This window comes from Balaenoptera musculus, chromosome 4, assembly GCF_009873245.2.
Source record: "Balaenoptera musculus isolate JJ_BM4_2016_0621 chromosome 4, mBalMus1.pri.v3, whole genome shotgun sequence".
Classification (NCBI taxonomy): domain Eukaryota; kingdom Metazoa; phylum Chordata; class Mammalia; order Artiodactyla; family Balaenopteridae; genus Balaenoptera; species Balaenoptera musculus.
In genome coordinates, this window is record NC_045788.1 from 322,989 (window position 1) to 342,220 (window position 19,232).

Consider the following 19,232-nt stretch of genomic DNA (forward strand, 5'->3'; position numbering starts at 1 on the left):
ATTCCCATATCAGTGATAATTTTCTTGTCTGGTTTGCACTGTCTTCTCCTTGCTGCCATATTGGTGCACAGAATGTGTCCATCCTTCTTAAGAGATGCAGATGTGAGTTAACTCCCTCTCCTACTCCTAGAAAAATCTTAAGTAGTTAGAAAGTAAAAACTGATGACAGCAGCCAGATTCCATTGTTCAAGCTGCACGTTTCCCTCCCAACTCCCTTTAACAGGTTTGTGTATTTGCTGGAGGCACCTTTTGAAAACATCGTAATGGCCTCAACCCTCAGATGAAGAAAGGCTCTCAAGCTAAAAGAATAGAAAGGGTCACAGGAGGAGAAAGCCTTAAATTGAATGGGGTTTTTTTCAGATTTTAATTTTTTTTTATTCCAGGTGTCCTAAACTAGATAGCCAGTTGAATTCCTTAAATATAACAATGTGTCACTTTCTAGAATCATCATGATGAGCAGAAATAACCCACAATGACTTATTTTACAATTATATTCTTGAAATTTCCATTGAAACACCAAGGGAAGATTGAAATTTGTTTAAATCAAGGAGTCAATGTCTGTTTTAAAAAATTTTTTTTAATTTATTTATTTTTGACTGCATTGGGTCTTCGTTGCAGTGCATGGGCTTCTCATTGCGATGGCTTCTCTTGTTATGGATCATGGGTTCTAGGTGCGTGAACTTCAGCAGTTGTGGTGCTCGGGCTTCAGTAGTTGTGGCGCACAGGCTTAGTTGCTCCGTGGCATGTGAGATCTTCCTGGACCAGGACTCGAACCCGTGTCCCCTGCATTAGCAGGTGGATTATCAACCTCTGCACCACCAGGGAAGCCCCAAGGAGTCATTTTTTAAAGTACAGGACGGGTATTGGTAGTAGATAGACCTGGTTGCAGATCCTGCTTTTGGCACCTACAAGCTATCTCTGTAATCTTGAGTTGGCTGCTTTTTCTCGAGCTAGTTGTGAGTGTTTAAGTACATTTCTAATGATCTCAGTTGAGAATAATTTAAGGGAGAAGGATCTGTGGGTTGGGACAGAAAAAGGAGGAGGTATGAAAGAGGTTGTGTGGGTTTCTGAGGAAAGGTTTGAGCCTCCAAAGGTGCTCGTAGGTTTGTATCAGGGCTGGGCATGGGCAGGACTGAGGCTGGTATTGGAAGCCCCTTGTAAGAGCTTAGGCATTGGAAACATTTCTGAGAAGCACACATTCAGCTCTGCCAAGGGGTATCCAAAGCACTTCCAATCTCAGGTTCTAAGATAGCAGACCAGGGTGGACCCAAGAAGCAGGAATGAACAATTCTAAGGCACAGAAGCAGGAAGACATTGAACAGCTAATAGAGGACTAGACAAAGAAAATTAAAATGTTCCTTCAACTGCATGTTTGCTTCAACCGATAACTAAATCTGACTTACATTTAAGTTCCATCTAGTAAGTAGTAAGAGGCAGACAAAAACTAAGTTCATGGTGTCTTTTTATATATTGCTTTTAATGAATGCATACAGATCATGTGATGGTCTGTTTGAGTAACTTTTCTTGAGAATGTGAGAAGTTATTTTAAGAGTCAATGAGGTGTAATCCGCACAAAATCAACTGCATTTATTGAAAGTGTGAAATTTGAGGTTTAGAGTATGTGTATCCCTGTGAAATCACAATTAAGGCAGTGAACACATCCATCCAAAAGTGTCCTGCTGCCCATTTGTGCCCCTTGCTTGTGCTACTCACGCCTCACCCCAGACAATCATTGATCTGCTTGCTGCACTGTAGATTGGTTTTAATTTTAAAACAATATAAATGGGGTTATATAGCACATACTCTCATATCTCTGACTTCTTTCAGTCAGCCTCATTACTTTGAGATCTGTCTATGTTGTTTTGTGTATCAATAGTTCATTCATTTTTATTGTTAAGTAGTTTTCTATTGTACACCACAGGTTGTTTATCCATTCATCTGTTAATGAACATTTGAGTTCCCATACTTGGCTATTGAAAATATCAATAAAGCTGTGATGAATATCTGTGTCTGTATGGACACAGACTTTGTTTTCCTTTGGGGTAAATGCCTAGAAGTGAAACAGCTGGGTCATATGATAGGTGTATAATTAACTTTTGAAGAAACTGCCCAACTGTTTCCTAGAGCGGTTGTACCTTTCACATTCCCGGTTTGAGAGTTTTGAACTCTATGTGTGTATTGAGAGAGGTTGAAGTGAATTATTGTATTTGTGGAAACCATCTTTGATTTGTGCATCTCCAAAGTCATAAGGAGTAAGAGGGAAAATTCAATTCACTTTTTGTGGTCAAACTCTCACAAAATATTCTACCTTGAAATAATCATATGATATGAATATTCTTATTGTTAATGTTTGTTTGATGTTTTGTGCATATTGACAGACTTAGCCAAAATCTGGAATGTGTCAAGAAAAAAGCAATTAAAATTCAATAATTAGTACTTTCTTTGAAATTTCCAACTTTAATCATTTTCAGTGATCTAAGTGATCTAGAATCCTCTGCCTGCATTACTACTTGCTGGGAGAGAATTACAAATGGGCTTGGCCTTTACCAGTTTCTGTCTAGGTTTTATAGCCTTACTCAGTTGATATATATGTCGATGGTTCTAATTCAGTGTCATAGCATTGTATTTCAATTTACAAATAAATTATCCTGTAGAGTGGAATTTGGTAGTACACACAGGAGTTTCACTTTCTTTATCACATACACTCAAGTCCTAGTAAGCTTTGGTCACTGTATTATGACCTTCTTAAGAACATCCATTGATTCATCATTAATATTTATTACTGTTTGCTGGCACATACCAGTTATGTGGTGGACCAGTCAAACAGGTCCATCTCTGCATTCCGTAGGGCACAGTGTATTGCACATAGGGGCCAGTCCACAAATATTTGTCAATTAATAGATGAATGACTGTTATCTTAGCATAAATTCCGTATTTCTCACTGTAATGGGACTAAAAGCTCACCTACTGTCTTGAACCTACAGCCTTTGCCATAGTCACAGCTCCCACTCCTTTTTTTTGAGATCCCGTTGCTGAGGCAACAGGATTTTTCCATGCCTGCTTGCATCCTGTTGCCAAGGCAACAGGGTACAGTTGGCAGGCTGGTTTGAGACATTGGATGTTTGCGGTATCCTGCGGTATCCAGAGATGCCTGTGGTTCACAACTTCTTTGATAAATCAGTGTGTGCACAATTGTATTCAAGGATGTGCACTTGACTCTAATCTTTGTGTATAAAGATGACTGTGGATGTTTGTGATCATCCAGTACCATACTTGTTACTGGAAAGACCTTGTGTGATCTCAGGACCTAGGGATCTTGCGTCCCTTTAGCAGAAATCTTGGCTTATTTTGACTGGCTACTGTTCTCTATCCCCACTCCTTTTTCATAATCCATATCTACTTTCATGTAGATTGAATAAATGCTCCTGGTCACGGCTAGCCAGAATCAACCTGGCCTATCAGGCAATCTCACAATCAAGCGGTCTTACAAAAACAATTTACTGTCAGTAAGATCATTGTATTCCTTTTCTGTGACAGTTCTCCAATTTCCTGGCTAAATGCTTATTAGTTTCTAGCTGTTATTGGAGCATGAGTGGAGGGCCACAGGAGCACTATGCCACCTTCTTGCAGTGATACCAACTCTGTTAACATTATAGGTAGACAAAAAGTCCTTACGGAGCAGGAGAAGGCAATCCTACATAATGTCCCTTATTCACACGGGACATGTTTATGAGTGTCACCACCTGAAAGAGACCTTCAAGCTGTAAAATGCTGGTGAGCTCAGATGGTGTGGTTGCATCACTTTAATGTGGTAAGCCCTGCCTCTCATTTCGTAAGATTAAATATTTCTTTTTACCAATTTTTTTGGTGATGGCCAATTAGATGTACAGCTTTTAGTCTTGGAGACAGGAATAAATAAAAGTGAAAGATTTCTGTTGGAGTTGAGGCAAGGACTCTGGAAATCATAGAATCAGTGAGTGCAGAGGTCATCTGGCCCAACACCTTCAGTTTACCAGGAGGAATTCACCAGGATTTCCGAGGCTGTGGTGTGCTGAGTTCCATCAGGGATTCAGTTGGAAAGTTGGGTCTCCGTGTTGCTCCTTGTGTTGGAACAGAAGGACTCTCAGTCTTTCTGGTCACATCCTGTGAGCACTTGTGGTAGCTGAAGGAAATTATTATGATATTATCAAGGAATTGCTGATACACTTCAGGTTTATAACTGGTATTGCGGACTTGACCTAGACAGACCATGCTATAAGCCAACTATGTTGACTGGGAAAGGCAGGATCTCTCACCACTGGAGGAACTTAAGTGGGGGTCTCAACAGGTCTGTGTGTCCATCCTCATGTAACCTTTCCCAACTTCAACATCAGCAGCTCTCTAGACACCCAGGTCCCCATCCTCAGGCTTATGGGCTCCTGAATGCCTTGAATCATTGACAAGCATCTACTGACTCTTGGTGTAATTCAGGTAGACTGAGCAAATTCAGGTCAGCATTCAGAAGCTGCCTCCTCGGCAGCCTGGCTGTGTCTGAGTGGACGCCCTTTCGGGTTCCTTAAGACTGAAGATGGGTGTGAGAAATGAGCACTTCAGTATGGGGACCGTGGAGTCCCTTTTAAAACTCTGGAGACTGCCTTCTTGCTGAGAAATATTCAATTCAGATACCACATCTAGCTTCTCTGGATTCTTATCTGAGAATTTTAGGCAGGAAAGAAAAACCTGCCATAGTCTAAGCTGTGACATGTCTGTCTGGATAGTTTTGACTGGATTCTGGGATTGTATACAAAGTTAAAAGTAATTTTGATGGCTTCCTAAAATAACGAGAAAAGAGGGAAAGAAGTGAGAAATTCTCACAGTGAATCTCTCTACATGCTTGTATGTGGGGATCGTGGGCTCTTTGTGGTCAACATCATTTCTCTTCATTTATCTTCCTTTCCTGCCACTAAACTTGTCTCTGATGTGTATCCCAGTTGGATTCTTCTTTTAGTTTTATTCTTGCTCATTCCTTCAGTTTCAACTGGGGTGTGTTCATTAAGTGGTGGGATTGCTTTACACAAATATACACACAAATCCACAGACACACACTTAAATATATGTATCTTCTTACCCCAGCCAGTATTAAAGAAACATAAAATAATTTTCTGGAATCTCACTGGCCAAGTCCAACCCCACAGAGTGTTGACACCACCAATTTTTTTTTGAAAACTATATATTGAATGAAGACCAGCTGCCTGAATGATTAAAAATAAACAAGACCACCTATTCCAGAATTTCTCAAGCATTTTGGTCTCAAGACCCCTTTTCAAAATTATTGAGGACCCTCAAGACCTTTTGTTTATGTGAGATATAGCAATGTCTATCATATTAGAAATTAAAACTGAAAAACTTAAAAAGGTTTATTATCAGTGAGGAGGTATGAGACGCCATCTCTACGCATGAGGTGCTTAAAGAATAGTGCCTGTAGTCACTCTACTAGTATTTTAAAAATTAATGATATAAACTATAATAGAAAATCTGAAAAGAAAATATGTATAACTGAATCACTTTGCTTTACACCTGAAACTAACACAGTATTTTAAATCAACTATACTTCAATAAAAAAATATTAAAATGTCTAAGGGAAAATAGAAAAAAAATAATGATAATACATCTAATACATGTGAAGCAATAATGATACCTAACATTCATTTGAAACTTCCAATATGCCAGGATATGGCCTAAGAACTTTACATGTATTGTTAAATTTAATCTTCAAGACAATTATACAAGGTAGTGGATTAGTTTCCTGGGGCTTCTCTTAGTAACGTAACACAAACTGAGTGGCTTTAAACAATAGAAAGTTATTCTCTAAAAATTCTGGAGGCTGGAAGTCCAAATCAATTGTGTTGGTAAGGCCAGGCTTTCTCTGAAGGCTCTGTTTCATACCTTTCTCTTAGCTTCCAGGGTTGCTGACAAACCTTGACATTCTTTAGTTTTTAGAAGCATCATTCCAATCTCTGTCTCCATCATTAAATGGCATTCTCTCTGTGTGTCCCTCTTCTTATAAGGACACCAGTCATACCAAATTTCGAGTCCATGATTTTGTTTCCAAATAAGGTCATATTCTCAGGTTCTCTCTTTGGCTGTGACTCTTCTTCCATCTTTAAAGGCCCTTTTTAATTACATTGGACCCACTTGAATAATAGAAAATAATCTCCCCAACTGAAAATCATTAACTTAATCACACCTGCAAAGTCCCTTTTGCCAAGTAAGATTCACAGATTTCAGGAATCAGGACTTGGGCTTCTTTGGAGCCATCGTTCTGCCCACCACAAGCACCAGCAAGGACAGATCTATAAGGAGAGAACAATCTGCAAAGGCAAGACCTCACTGAGCAAAGAAGGTGTGGGTTAGGTCTTAAAGGTGGGGAGATTTCATGAGGTAGAGAGGACCCCAGCCAGGCTGTGCAGCATGAGTGAAGACATGGCAGTTACAATGAGCCTGGCGTGAGCACCCGGGGTAGGAAGGGGATGGGTCTCACTGAAGAAAAGAGGTAAGAGTTGGAAAATGAGGGGAACCAAATCTGAGAAAAGGTTGGGATGGAGCCTCAACTATTCAACTAGGAAATTTAGAGCATAGTGCTTGCTTTTCCACAATTAACACTTCAGTATAATGTATGGATGGTCTTTGGTGGAAATTAGGAATGGATTAAGTACCCTTCTAAGATTCTATAACAGAGCTTCTTTTCTTTTTTTTTAAAATTTTATTGGAGTATAGTTGATTTACAACGTTGTGTTAGTTCCAGGTGTACAGCAAAGTGATTCAGTTATACATATACATATATTCATTCTTTTTCCGATTCTTTTCTCATACAAAGGTTCTCCCACAAGAGTTAGAGTTCTGAGCCCCATGTCAGGCTCCCAAGCCTGGGGGCTTCACATCAGGAGGAGGAGCCCTCAAACCATTTGGCTTTGAAGGCCAGCAGGGTTTGAGTAAGAGCTCCACAGGGCTGGGGGAAACAGAGACTCTACTCTTGGAGGGGACACACAAGGCTTCACGTGCACTGGGACCCAGGGCAAAGCCGTGACTCCATATCAGCCTGGGCCAGACCTACCTAGGGGTCTTGGAGGGTCTCCTGGGGAGGAGGGGGTTGGGTGTGGCTCACTGAGGGGGCAAGGACACTGGTGATGGAGGTCCCAGAGAATACTGATCGGCGTGAGCTTTCCCAGAGGTCACCATTTTGGCATCAAGACCCAGCCCCACTCAACAGGCTCCAGGCTCCAGAGCTGCTTTTCTGATTAGCATCTTTCTCACTTTGTCTTTCCTGATGGCTTTGCCTCTTTTCTTCTTCTTCTTCTTCTTTTTTTTTTTTTTTACTTTTATTTGCATTTAATTTTTGCGGCATTTATTCCCAGGCCATAAGTTTTTATTTCTTCAGTTTCTTCTGGGATATCTTTTTCTTCTGGGCAACCTCCTCTTCTGGTTTAGGAACAATCTGTTCTTTTTCAGTAAGGATCATCTCAATGTGGCAGGGAGAGCTCACGTATGGGTTGATCCAGCCATGAGCTCTGTAAGTCCTGCGCCACATCTTGGGGGCTCTGTTCGCCTGCATGTGCTCAGTGACCAGAGAATCTACATCTAAGCCCTTAAGTTCAGCATTACTCTCTGCATTTTTGAGCATGTGAAGTAAAAATTCAGCACTCTTTTTGGGCCACCGACCCTGCATCCAGCCCCACTGTTTGGCCTGGGCACACCTACCAACTCCACCATTGTAATGATGGAATGGCACACATTACTTCTAAAGTGACATCCTTCAGATACTTGGTGGTTTTTTCAGATATGCATACCCTTAATGGCCTGGGCAGTTTCACGAGTGTTCTTAAAGTGAACACAAAGGTTTGAACCTCTTGACTTGCTTTGAGGTTTTCTGGGTTGAGCGAATAGTGGATCATTTTTAGAGGTCATCTCAGGCTGCTTACCGGAAAAAAAAAAAAAAGCTCTTTTCTTCTTTAATTGAGTTTTAGCTTTGTAGCAGACGCCGTCAGCACCCCTCCCCCAAGTTCTTGTTTCTCACCCCCTTACCTTCCAACTGCCAGCGTTTACTTTGCCTGACATCTCTCTCTGACCCAAAACTCCCTTTGCACACCTGACAGATGATCGGACATTTGTGGACTTCACCACTCCCCCACTCCTCAGCAGCTCTCCCCCAATGACGGAGGGGGTAAGTATATATATTGTGGTTCCCTGGTACCCCTCAGCTGAGAAAACTCTGAAGCATGTGTCCTACACTGGCTCTCAGAACACCTCAGCTGTGTAAGCTCCAGTTGCCCTCAGGGGTAACTTGATTGACATTGAACCTTTGGCTCCTTTTCCTACCTAGCTCACTTTCCCAGTCCCCTGCACGTATTTGTTGGCATTGCCTTCCAGAAAAACTACTTTCACACGAATCCATGTCTTGGGGGGCATGAATCATGTGGCTGGGGGAACCCAAACTAAAATAGGCTTTCATCAACCCCCGATTCAACCTATCTGAAAGTTAAAAGAAACGTGTTTACTAGAAAAAAGTAAGAGAAGAGAGGTGCAAAGAGGAAGGGGTAGAAATTCTGATAAAACAAGGTTCTCATTAGCAATGTGCCAGAAAATAAATCACATGCCCATTGTCAGGGTTGGAGTATGACAAAGGAAATATGGTCTGTAGAATCTCAGGGAAGAGATCCAATCAAGAACACTTGCCTCTGTAATGGACATGTTTGCAGTTCCTAACCAGCCCAGTAACCTCCTAGTGTGAGTGTTAGCAAGAGGGTCCTTTGGGTTCCGACTTCTCATGATTCAGATGGTCCATCACTTTTATGGAAGAATATGGTGCCAGAAAGGCCAATTTTCTGTGAATCCAATCACCTGAGGAACTCCTGAAGGAAGATCCAACATGAGTGCCCCTACCTAAGCTACTGAGAAAACATTTATTTTTTCTTCCCAGGAATTCTGGGTGGTATTGTCCTGGAAGATGCACAATTGTCAGTTTCCTCAACCCCATGGAAGAGTCCCATGGACTGAGGCTTATCCTGTCATCTCTCTCTTTTTATTGGTTGAAGAGCAAGTAATGTATTATTGTTTCAACAGAAACTCAGAATTGTCTTTTGAATTTGTGAGGTCAATTTCAAATAACTATTCAAGCTCTGCAAAAGAAGGTCAAGTTCATCATCATGCTTTGATTATAGTTCTTCTGTCTGTTATCCTTTGCTTTTTGGAAGACGAGTTATGTTGAATGTGTAAAAGAATTGGAGGCAAGTTGGAAACTTTGCAAACACTTATGACTTACACTGAACTTCAAGAGGTGGAGGGAGAGAAAGGTTTGGAAAGGTAAAGACAGATTGGGTGGGTACTGGGAAGTAGGAATGAATACTATCGATAGGTGGGCTGAAGCCCTTGAAGAGGGCTTTGTGCCATGGTGATGGATGTGAACTTTATCGTGGGGTTAATGGGGATTCCACTGAATATTCTTGAGCATGGGAGTGATGCAGTCGACGTGATGAATGGAGTCCCTCCAAAGGTTTTCTTTTACTGCCACAATTTCCTTGTCATTCAGAGACGTCATGCAGGATAGATTAGGTGGACACATGTGAGATTCGGTTTGACCATTTTTTTAGGTCAAAGCAGTTGACTATTGGCAATTTCATGGGGCTTCGCCTAATATATTCCAAGTGAAGTAACTAGAACTAGCTTGAGACTTCTGGTTTGGGAGTGGAATCTCTAAAGTGTTCTTCATCCTGTCCACTGGCAGCTGCTGTGTCCTGCCACTGGAAGATGGGCAACACCCAGGGGAGGGTCCCCAAGGGCTGTGATTGCTCTTCCTTCCTCGACCCCTGCCAGGTGGAGTCACTTGCAGGCCAGCATCAGAGAAGCCCTGCTGATCTCCCTCTCCTTCCAAAGCCAGCTTCTCAGGGGGAGGAAGTGTTAGCATGTGGTGCTCACTCCTTCAACTTCCCAGGACTGGGAAGAGCCACTGGCTTCTTCAAAGGACTGTTGTTAACCTGCAGAGTCTCCCAGAGAGGTGACCATAGATCACACGACCAGATGGCCTGTAGTGAGCCCCTGTGAGAAGGGGAAGGGACGGATCTGTCAAACTTTTTATTGGAGTGGAGATGAGGATAGCGGGAAGGAGGAAAAGAGGGAGAAAGAATGAGAGAGGGAGAGAGAGGGGAGAAATTGAGAAAGAACTAGAATGAGAAGTTTGGAAACAGAAGACTAGTTTGCTATCTGTGTGCCTCCATGCTAATCTTCCATGAGAAAATTAAAGCAGTTGAACTGTCCAAATCCCAAACAAGAAATATCATGAGTAAAAAGATCGATTGATTTATTTTCTGTGGCTTTATGTATATGAAAAAATTCTAAAAATGTGTAAAACCTATTCATTATGTTGAAAAGAATAAAATTCTACTTAATCAGTGGTTGAACAATGTTTTGGAAAGATCATTATATTGATACTTCTGGATTACAGTTTTGGCTATCTTTCTAGCCAGCTGTATAGCTATGTGCCCATTTCTTTTTAATTTAATTTTGTAAATTACTGGCCTCAATTATTTTCTTTCTGGCTGGTCATATAGGTTAGTTGTTGAAGGCAAGTGGAGTTTGGGAAGAAGCTGGGTGGCAGTACTTTGGTCTCACGCTCCATCTCACTTGGACCATGGCAGTGCTGGAACCCTTTGTCTCATTTTTATTGTCTACCTCTCAATTTGGTGAATCTGGAGCCCTTTCGACAAGGCCATTCTCTGTTCTGTCCATAGCTCACCTAGCAGAGACTTCCAGATGCTCCATGTTTCCAGGAACCTCTATCCAAATGCTTACTTAAGGGACTTCCCTGGCGGTCCAGTGGTTAAGAATCCCCGATTCCACTGCAGGGGGCACGGTTCGATCGCTGGTCAGGGAACTAAGATCCCGCAAGAAAAAAAAGAAAAATTGCTTACTGAAGATTCTATGAGCCATCACTTCTCCCTCCTTCAGTTTCATGTTATCACCGATGGTAAAAACCAGAAAACAAGCATGCCTGCTAATAAACGGCCATTTCCTTCTCCCAGAGCATCTTTGTGGATATGGCCTGATTCAGTATTTGAATGTAATGGCCTGAAAATAAGACTTCGAGCAAAAATAAATGAGATTGATGGAAATACATTGCCAGTGCACAAAATCCAAAGCATCTGGTAGATTTCTCTTTCCCGTGTTTCCACTTGGGGAGAAAGATGAGTTTCTCCTGCTTTCTCTGAGTGCAGCAGAGGGAAGTTTGTGGTTTTGGTTGAGAAAACACTCTTATTATCCACCCCTATTTTTAGAATTTTTAGACATCTAACTTATTGACTTGAGTTTATAATTTAGGCCTGTAACCTTTAGAAAAAAATGATCCCTTTTGGAATTTCTCATGCATGATTTCAGCCCAGAGGAAAAAAATATGGGGGAAGTGTTTGGCAAAATCTGCCTTATCATCAGAGTCACAGCTATTCCAAGAGAAAAGAGTGATGTTTTATCTATAATATCCTGGTGGGTTCCCTAGAATCCCACTCTCTGAAGTCATAAAGGATTCATAGTATATACATAACAGAGAAATTCTGAGTTCCACATACTTAACATCCATTCATCTGTATACAATACTTGATGTCTCTTCTCTGTTTAGAGGGCTTATTTGGACTCTGTGGTGGGGTTCAGAGGCACTCATGTGAGAAGATCCAGATCACCCTGTGGAACAAGCTAGAGTAGCTGTAGTAGATGATAGTGGTCTCCTTTATAGATGGGGTACACCTATCCCCCAGCGGCTCGGAGCTTGCCTCATAAGGGCTGAAAGCTGCGTCCTTCCCCAGAGACTTGCTCCCCACTGTGGGACTTCTATTTCCAGGAGAGGTCTGAGAGGTTATACCCTCTTCCCCAGGGGTAGCCACAGATGATGACTAAATGAGGTACAAACACCTGATCCCATCGCCTCAAGGTGAGCTGGCCCAATGGTGCTGGTCATCCTGTAGCGCTCCTTACTCGACCTCACCTGAGATCACACTCTTGCTCAGCTCCTTCTCTGGTCCTCTTCTGCTTTTCTCACTTCCCTCGGGTTGGTTTTCTCATGGCAGCACTAAATCACTTGCACAAGAATCCTCAGGTTAGGTTCTGCTTCTAGGGAATCTGATCTAAGACAGTAGTATTTATGTAATTGATTAACTTTGGCTTTGCTCTTATTACAAAAATAATGCATGTTCATCGTTGAAAATAAGAAATTTTATAGGGTGAAAAGGACAAAATAGAATAAAAGAACAAAATATATAACTCTAGACTCAAAGGATGACCAGTGTTGACTTTGGCAAATATCCTTTCATTCAGCAATATTCATGAAGTAACTATGACATTGATGGCCCTCAATGGGTAATATCTCCCAAATCCATGCCCTTGTTTACTTCTCTCCTATATTATCTCTTGCTTTGATCGTGTGATTGGCTTTTGTCAATGGGATCTTAGCAAACATGATGGAAGCAGAGGCTTGGCAAGAGCTTGCATACTGGGGCTTGTATGGACTATATTTTCTTCTTCTCTGTATTCTTGATGCGCTGGCATTTGGGGCCTTGATCCTGGAGACACTGACCTTCCCAGGCTCTCTGATTCCTAGAGATTGTAAATGACTTCCCTGTGAGAACAACTTTGATGTATAAACCAACCAATCCAGAGCCCACACCTCCAACCAGCTCCTTTATCTGACTCTCACACACCAAGTCAATGTGCCCCCTGCCCCTGGCTCTCGGGATCTTGAGTATACACGTCTTCCTTCATGACAATCATTTCTGTGTCTGAGTGTCTTGCCATACCTGATTACGACGAATCCTGGGTACCTTTTTAGGACAGGGCTTATTTTCTTAGAACACTCTTTCTTTAAAGCCGGTCACCGTGCACAAAGAGATTCAGGTAACACTACGGAGTGAGGAGTGACAATGGAGTGTGAGATTCCAGCTGCGAGGTTCTGGCACCAGCCAAACACCCAGCTGAATGCAGCTGCGTGACTCAACTCAGCTATCCCACACGGGGCGGAGCAGCATGTCAGAGCCTGGCCAACCCGCAGAACCGTGTCGTAAACCGCTGGGTTTGGAGCAATTTGGTAGGCAGCAGCAGATTGCTGAAATGGTGCAGTGCGGGCAGGACCTTGTGGTTCTGGGTCTTTCAGCTGACCTGTAAGCATACCTCCCTCCCCACCCTGCCTCATGACCCCAGGGAAGGAAATCTGCTACTGTTATTGATGGAATTCTATGGCATTCATTAGGCTGTGTTTACTAGTGGGCCTGGTGACTGATGAAAAGTTGGTGCCTTGGTAGTTTACTTTCATTGACTCTTCTCATTCTATGCAATGAGATCAATAACTTACTCAGGCCTGGCTTTCCTTCCTCTCTCTGTATGCGTGCCTAAGTAGAGTCCCTGCTTTTGGCTGTGGTGGGGAGACAGAAGAACCATATAGGTACCCCCTTCACCTTTAGCTAAGAAATCTCACGGACCTCTCAGGCACTGACCCAGCTAATAAGCTGGTACTCTGTTTACTATTTGGATTTGTTCCCTGCGTTTCTCTTCTTTGAGAAAACTGAAAGAAACAGGGAAATTTGGCAGGGCAAAAGCCAGGCATTCTTGTGTTCCCTGGCCCAATTAGTACTTAATACCATCAAAACCCTATCTACCTTATCACCTTTAACACTTTGCTTTTACCAAAAATAAAGTCATCATTTTTGTAAACTCCTTTTTAACCAAAATATGCTACAAGTATGTCTTTGAAACAATAATAAAAAAAAAAACCTTCAATGTAATTTTCAATAGCAAAATGGCATTCTCTTATATGGATATACAATATTTTGCTTAATTGATACAGTTTAAAAGTTTTAGGTTCTGCTTTTTCACTATTATAAAAAATACTCTGCTGAATGTTCTTGAAGTCGAATGCTTGTGCACATCCATTATTTTCTTAGAATACAGTCATGGAGTGGAACTTTGGAACTAAGGGGTATGTGAATTTTTACAGCATTTGATAAATTTTGCCAAATCCTCCTCCTCCCCACAGAAAACTTGTACCACTTCGCACTGTCGTCAGCAGTGTATGAACATGACTATTGTCTTTGATCCTCACCAATTTTATCAATTTTATAAGAAGGATGCTCTCCCAATGTCTTCATTTCCATTTCTTTGATTATAAATGAGGCTCAACAATTTTCGTATGTATATTGGTTATTTTGCTTCTTACTCTGCAACTTGATTATTCATAAAATATTTATAAAAAATTTAAAAGTCCTACGAATCATCATGGATCCAGAAAACATCTAATTAGCTGCCAGTTTTGTGAATTATGGGACAAATTAATGGACAATTTTCATCTCTCCTGGTTGAAAGGAGAAAATAAGTGTTCCAGGGCATTTGTTGAACACATTTGGCTACCTGCTGGGAATCCAATGCAAACAAGCCACAGATTCAACGCTCACGTCCTCTGTCATCTCAAAAAGGGAAGACAGTGATGTTATTCTTTTCAATTCAGTTTTGATGTAAGACATGATCAGGGTTTAACAGATGGTTTTCTAATTACTTGGAGAAGTATCAGACCTGGAAAATGCTGAAGAAAAGTGTGGATGTGGTCCCGAAATTTCCACAAGAACATTCAGAACACTTGGGATGTGCTTTCCATAACCTGCTGCGCCTGGGGTCCCTTGACTCAGTCCTTGGGTTTCAATGTGGAGAGATGTCTCCAAGGGGATGTGCGGGGTGTGCGGTAGGTCCTAAAACTCATTTTTCCTTCCAAGATCGCCCTACAACAGGAGTTGACAAGAGACTATCTCAGGCACAGTTTCCCAGTGGTTTTCTTCTTTCTTTCCTCCTTTTATTCTCTCCCTCCTTAGCTTTCTTTCCTTTTTTTTCCTTTATTTCTGGCTTATTTTTTAAATTTAATTTTTATTTTATATTGGAGTATAGTTGATTTACAATGTTTCAGGTATACAGCAAAGTGATTCAGTTATACATCTATCCATTCTTTTTCAGATTCTTTTCTCATATAGGTTATTACAGAGTATTGAGTAGAGTTCCCTGTGCTCTACAGTAGGTCCTATTTGGTTATCTATTTTATATATAGTAGTATGTGTGTGTTAATCCCAAACTCATAATTTATCCCTCCCCCCACCTTTCCCCTTCCGTAACCATAAGTTTGTTTTCTAAGCCTTCTAGACAGCTCTGTTTTCAGCCTTTCATCTGCAGAGTGAACCAAAGAAAATCCCTGAAGGCCTCCAGTAATGTTTTGTTTTCTGTGAGCAAGAGCTAGCTGTACATCGGAACACGGTTCTCATGTTTCAGTTGTTTCTAATTTTGATCATAAAGCTTGCAGTGATCATGGAGACTGAACAAAGGCAACTTTCATTCAGATTGCCCCTCAGATCAACACCTTGGTGCTGAAAGTAGTTATGCTTGAGATAAAGCATTTTAAAAATAAGCCTTTCATTCTTCTCTCTTATTCTTTTTTGTGTCCAAGAAAAAACAAATGCAACACAGGGATCAATCTGGGATGAATTACAATTCTGAAGGAATCACAAAAGGACCTTTTGTGGTAGGGTGTGCTGGATGTTTGTGACATGTATTTTAGATTTTCTGAACAGCTCCAAGACCTCTGAAGTTGATGATTCCTTATGGTTCTCATATCCATGAATTTATCTAAACATCATTGTTTTAGCTCTTGCCAAATTTCTGGTAATGAATTTGTTAAGTTCTTACTTTCATTTTTCAATATAATTTAGTATTTCCTTTACTTATCCTCTAAATCTTCTTTTGTTTCTCTGTTATTTTCTGTTTCGTGGAAGGGAAGTTGCCTCTTATTTTAGTGACTTCTCTCTCTTTTGAAAAGCAGTCCACTCTTTGACAGATAAATTTGAGTTCTGGGGATTGTTGGGCAACTTTCTTGACAGTTCTTTTCAGCCAAAGAGAAAGTCTTTCTGGGGCCCAGCTTTATAGTTTTTCCACACTGAGGGTGAAACTCTGAAAAGCAAACTTTGGAACTTATTTTTTTTTACAGCTCTGTTGAGCAAAGAGGATGTATGTCAGCCGTGGTCCTCCTGGGTGATGCAGGTCAAACACAATAATTTTTTTAAGACTTTTAAGGCTGTCAAGCGGTCTCCTATCCTATGACTTCAAAAGAATGGCATCTAGTCTCTGGAAGTAGTTCAGAACAGTGCCTGAGAAAGACTCGCTTTAATAGTGAAAAAGGAAGAATGTATTAGGGACAAGTTAAAGAGTGGGCAAAAAAGTCATGTTTTTGTTCTTTAACCCAGATAAGGTACTACAAATGCATTGTTAATCACCATGATGTCCATCCTCTTGGCATTGGCCCTCTTGCTGTTGAAGCAAGAAACGATGAAGATAGGGAACAGGGAGAGGAAGACACTGCCTCCCCCTACAGATGGGGTACCACTACCACATTCTCCTCTCAAACCCACATTTTCATATGTGCCTAGTAAACCTTTCAGGCTTTCTAGTCACCTAGGAAGGATCGTAATAGGTGCTGACAATAAACAAATATTCCCTAATGCAATCAAGCCAAAAGCAACAACCACCACCATTACCATTTTTGAGTCATTACTATGTGTTAAGTCCTGTGTTTAATTAAACCCATTATATTCATTGACTCATATAATAAACCCACTCTGAAATACAAGAAGAGCAAACAGTTAACTTTTTTTGTTTTATTGAGAAATAATTGACAGACATCACTGTATAAGTTTAAGAAGTACCGCAGGATGGTTTGATTTACACATATTGTGAAATGATTATCAAAATAGATTCAGTTAACATCCATCTTCTCATATAGATACAATTTTTTAAAAAAGGGGTGGGAGACCTTCAAGATGGTGGAGGAATAAGATGTGGAGATCACCTTCCTCCCCACAAATATATCAGAAATACAACTACATGTGGAACAACTCCTGCAGAACACCTACTGAACGCTGGGAGAAGACCTCAGACTTCCCAAAAGGCAAGAAACTCTCCACGTACCTGGGTAGGGCAAAAGAAAAAAGAAAAAACAGAGACAAAGAAGAGGGACGGGACCTGCACCAGTGGGAGGGAGCTGTGAAGGAGGAAAGGTGTCCACACACTAGGAAGCCCCTTCACTGGCAGAGACGGGGGGTGATGGGGGGGAAGCTTCGGAGCCACAGAGGAGAGCGCAGCCACAGGGGTGCGGAGGGCAAAGCGGAGAGATTCCCGCACAGGGGATCAGTGCCGACCAGCACTCACCAGCCCGAGAGGCTTGTCTGCTCACCCCGGGGCTGGGAGCTGAGGCTCGGGCTTCGGTCGGATCGCAGGGAGAGGACTGGGGTTGGCGGCGTGAACACAGCCTGAAGGGGGCTAGTGCGCCTCGGCTAGCCGGGAGGGAGTCCGGGAAAAAGTCTGGAGCTGACGAAGAGGCACGAGACCGTAGTTTTGGAGTGCTTGAGGAGAGGGGATTCCGAGCACCGCCTAAACGAGCTCCAGAGACGGGCCCGAGCCGCGGCTATCAGCGCGGACCCCAGAGACGGGCACGAGACACTAAGGCTGCTGCTGCCGCCACCAAGAAGCCTGTGTGCAAGCACAGGTCACTCTCCACACCGCCCCTCCTGGGAGCCGGTGCAGCCCGCCACGGCCAGGGTCCCTTGATCCGGGGACAACTTCCCCGGGAGAACACACGGTGCCTCAGGCTGGTGCAACGTCACACCGGCCTCTGCCACCGCAGGCTCGCCCCTCATCCGTACCCCTCCCTCTGCCCGGCCTGAGTGAGCCAGAGCCCCCACATCAGCTGCTCCTTTAACCCCGTCCTGTCTCAGTGAAGAACAGACGCCCTCAGGTGACCTACACACAGAGATGGGTCCAAATCCAAAGCTGAACCCCAGGAGCTGTGCAAACAAAGAAGAGAAAGGGAAATCTCTCCCAGCAGCCTCAGGAGCAGCGGATTAAATCTCCACAATCAACTTGATGTACCTGCATCTGTGGAATACCTGAATAGACAATGAATCACCCCAAAATTGAGGCAGTGGATTTTGGGAGCAACTGTAGAGTTGGGGTTTGCTGTATGCGACTGACTGTTTTCTGGTTTTATGTTTATCTTAGTTTAGTATTTAGAGTTTATTATCATTAGTAGATTTGTTTATTGATTTGGTTGCTGTCTTCCTTTTTTTTTAATATATAGATATATATATATTTCCTTTTTCTCTTTTGGTGATGTGTATGTGTATGCTTCTTTGTGTGATTTTGTCTGTATAGCTTTGCTTTTACCATGTATCCTAGGGTTCTGTTTGTCTGTCTGTCTCTCTATTTTTTTTAGTATAGTTTTTAGCACTTGTTATCATTGGTGGATTTGTTTTTTGGTTTGGTTGCTCTCCTTCTTTCTTTCTTTTTTTTTTATTACTTTTTAGTGTTTTTTATTTTTAATAATTAAAAAATATTTTTATTTTAATAACTTTATTTCTTTTTATTTCATATTTTCCTTTCTTTCTTTCCTTCTTTTTTCTCCCTTTTCTTCTGAGCTGTGTGGATGACAGGGTCTTGGTGCTCCGGCCGGGTGTCAGGCCTGTGCCTCTGAGGTGGGAGAGCCGAGTTCAGGACATTGGTCCACCAGAGACCTCCCAGCTACATGTAGTATCAAATAGTGAAAGCTCTCCCAGAGATCTCCATCTCAATGCTAAGACCGAGCTCCACTCAACGACCAGCAAGCTACAGTGCTGGGCACCCTATGCCAAACAACTAGCAAGACAGGAACACAACCCCACCCATTAGCACAGAGGCTGCCTAAAATCATAATAAGGTCACAGACACCCCAAATCACACCACCGGACATGGTCCTACCCACCAGAAAGACAAGATCCAGCCTCATCCACCAGAACACAGGCACCAGACCCCTCTACCAGGAAGCCTACACAACCCACTGAACCAACCTTAGCCACTGGGGGAAGACACCAAAACCAGTGGGAACTACGAACGTGCAGCCTGTGAAAAGGAGACCCCCAAACACAGTAAGTTAAGCAAAATGAGAAGACAGAGAAATACGCAGCATATGAAGGAGCAAGGGAAAAACCCACAAGAACAAACAAATGAAGAGGAAATAGGCAGTCTACCTGAAAAATAATTCAAAGTAATGATAGTAAAGGTGATCCAAAATCTTGGAAATAGAATGGAGAAAATACAAGATACGTTTAACAAGGACTTAGAAAAACTATAGAGCAAGCAAACAATGATGAACAACA

At 42.1% G+C, this 19,232-nt stretch overlaps 1 long non-coding RNA gene across 1 annotated transcript; it reads left to right on the plus strand.

Annotated features, from left to right (window-relative positions):
- The first annotated feature begins 7,608 nt into the window (after nt 1-7,608).
- On the plus strand, nt 7,609-16,683 carry LOC118894888. The gene is made up of 3 exons (XR_005019778.1): nt 7,609-7,750; nt 9,340-9,354; nt 16,674-16,683. It is a non-coding gene; the product is annotated as an uncharacterized LOC118894888 (long non-coding RNA).
- The last annotated feature ends 2,549 nt before the right edge of the window (nt 16,684-19,232 follow it).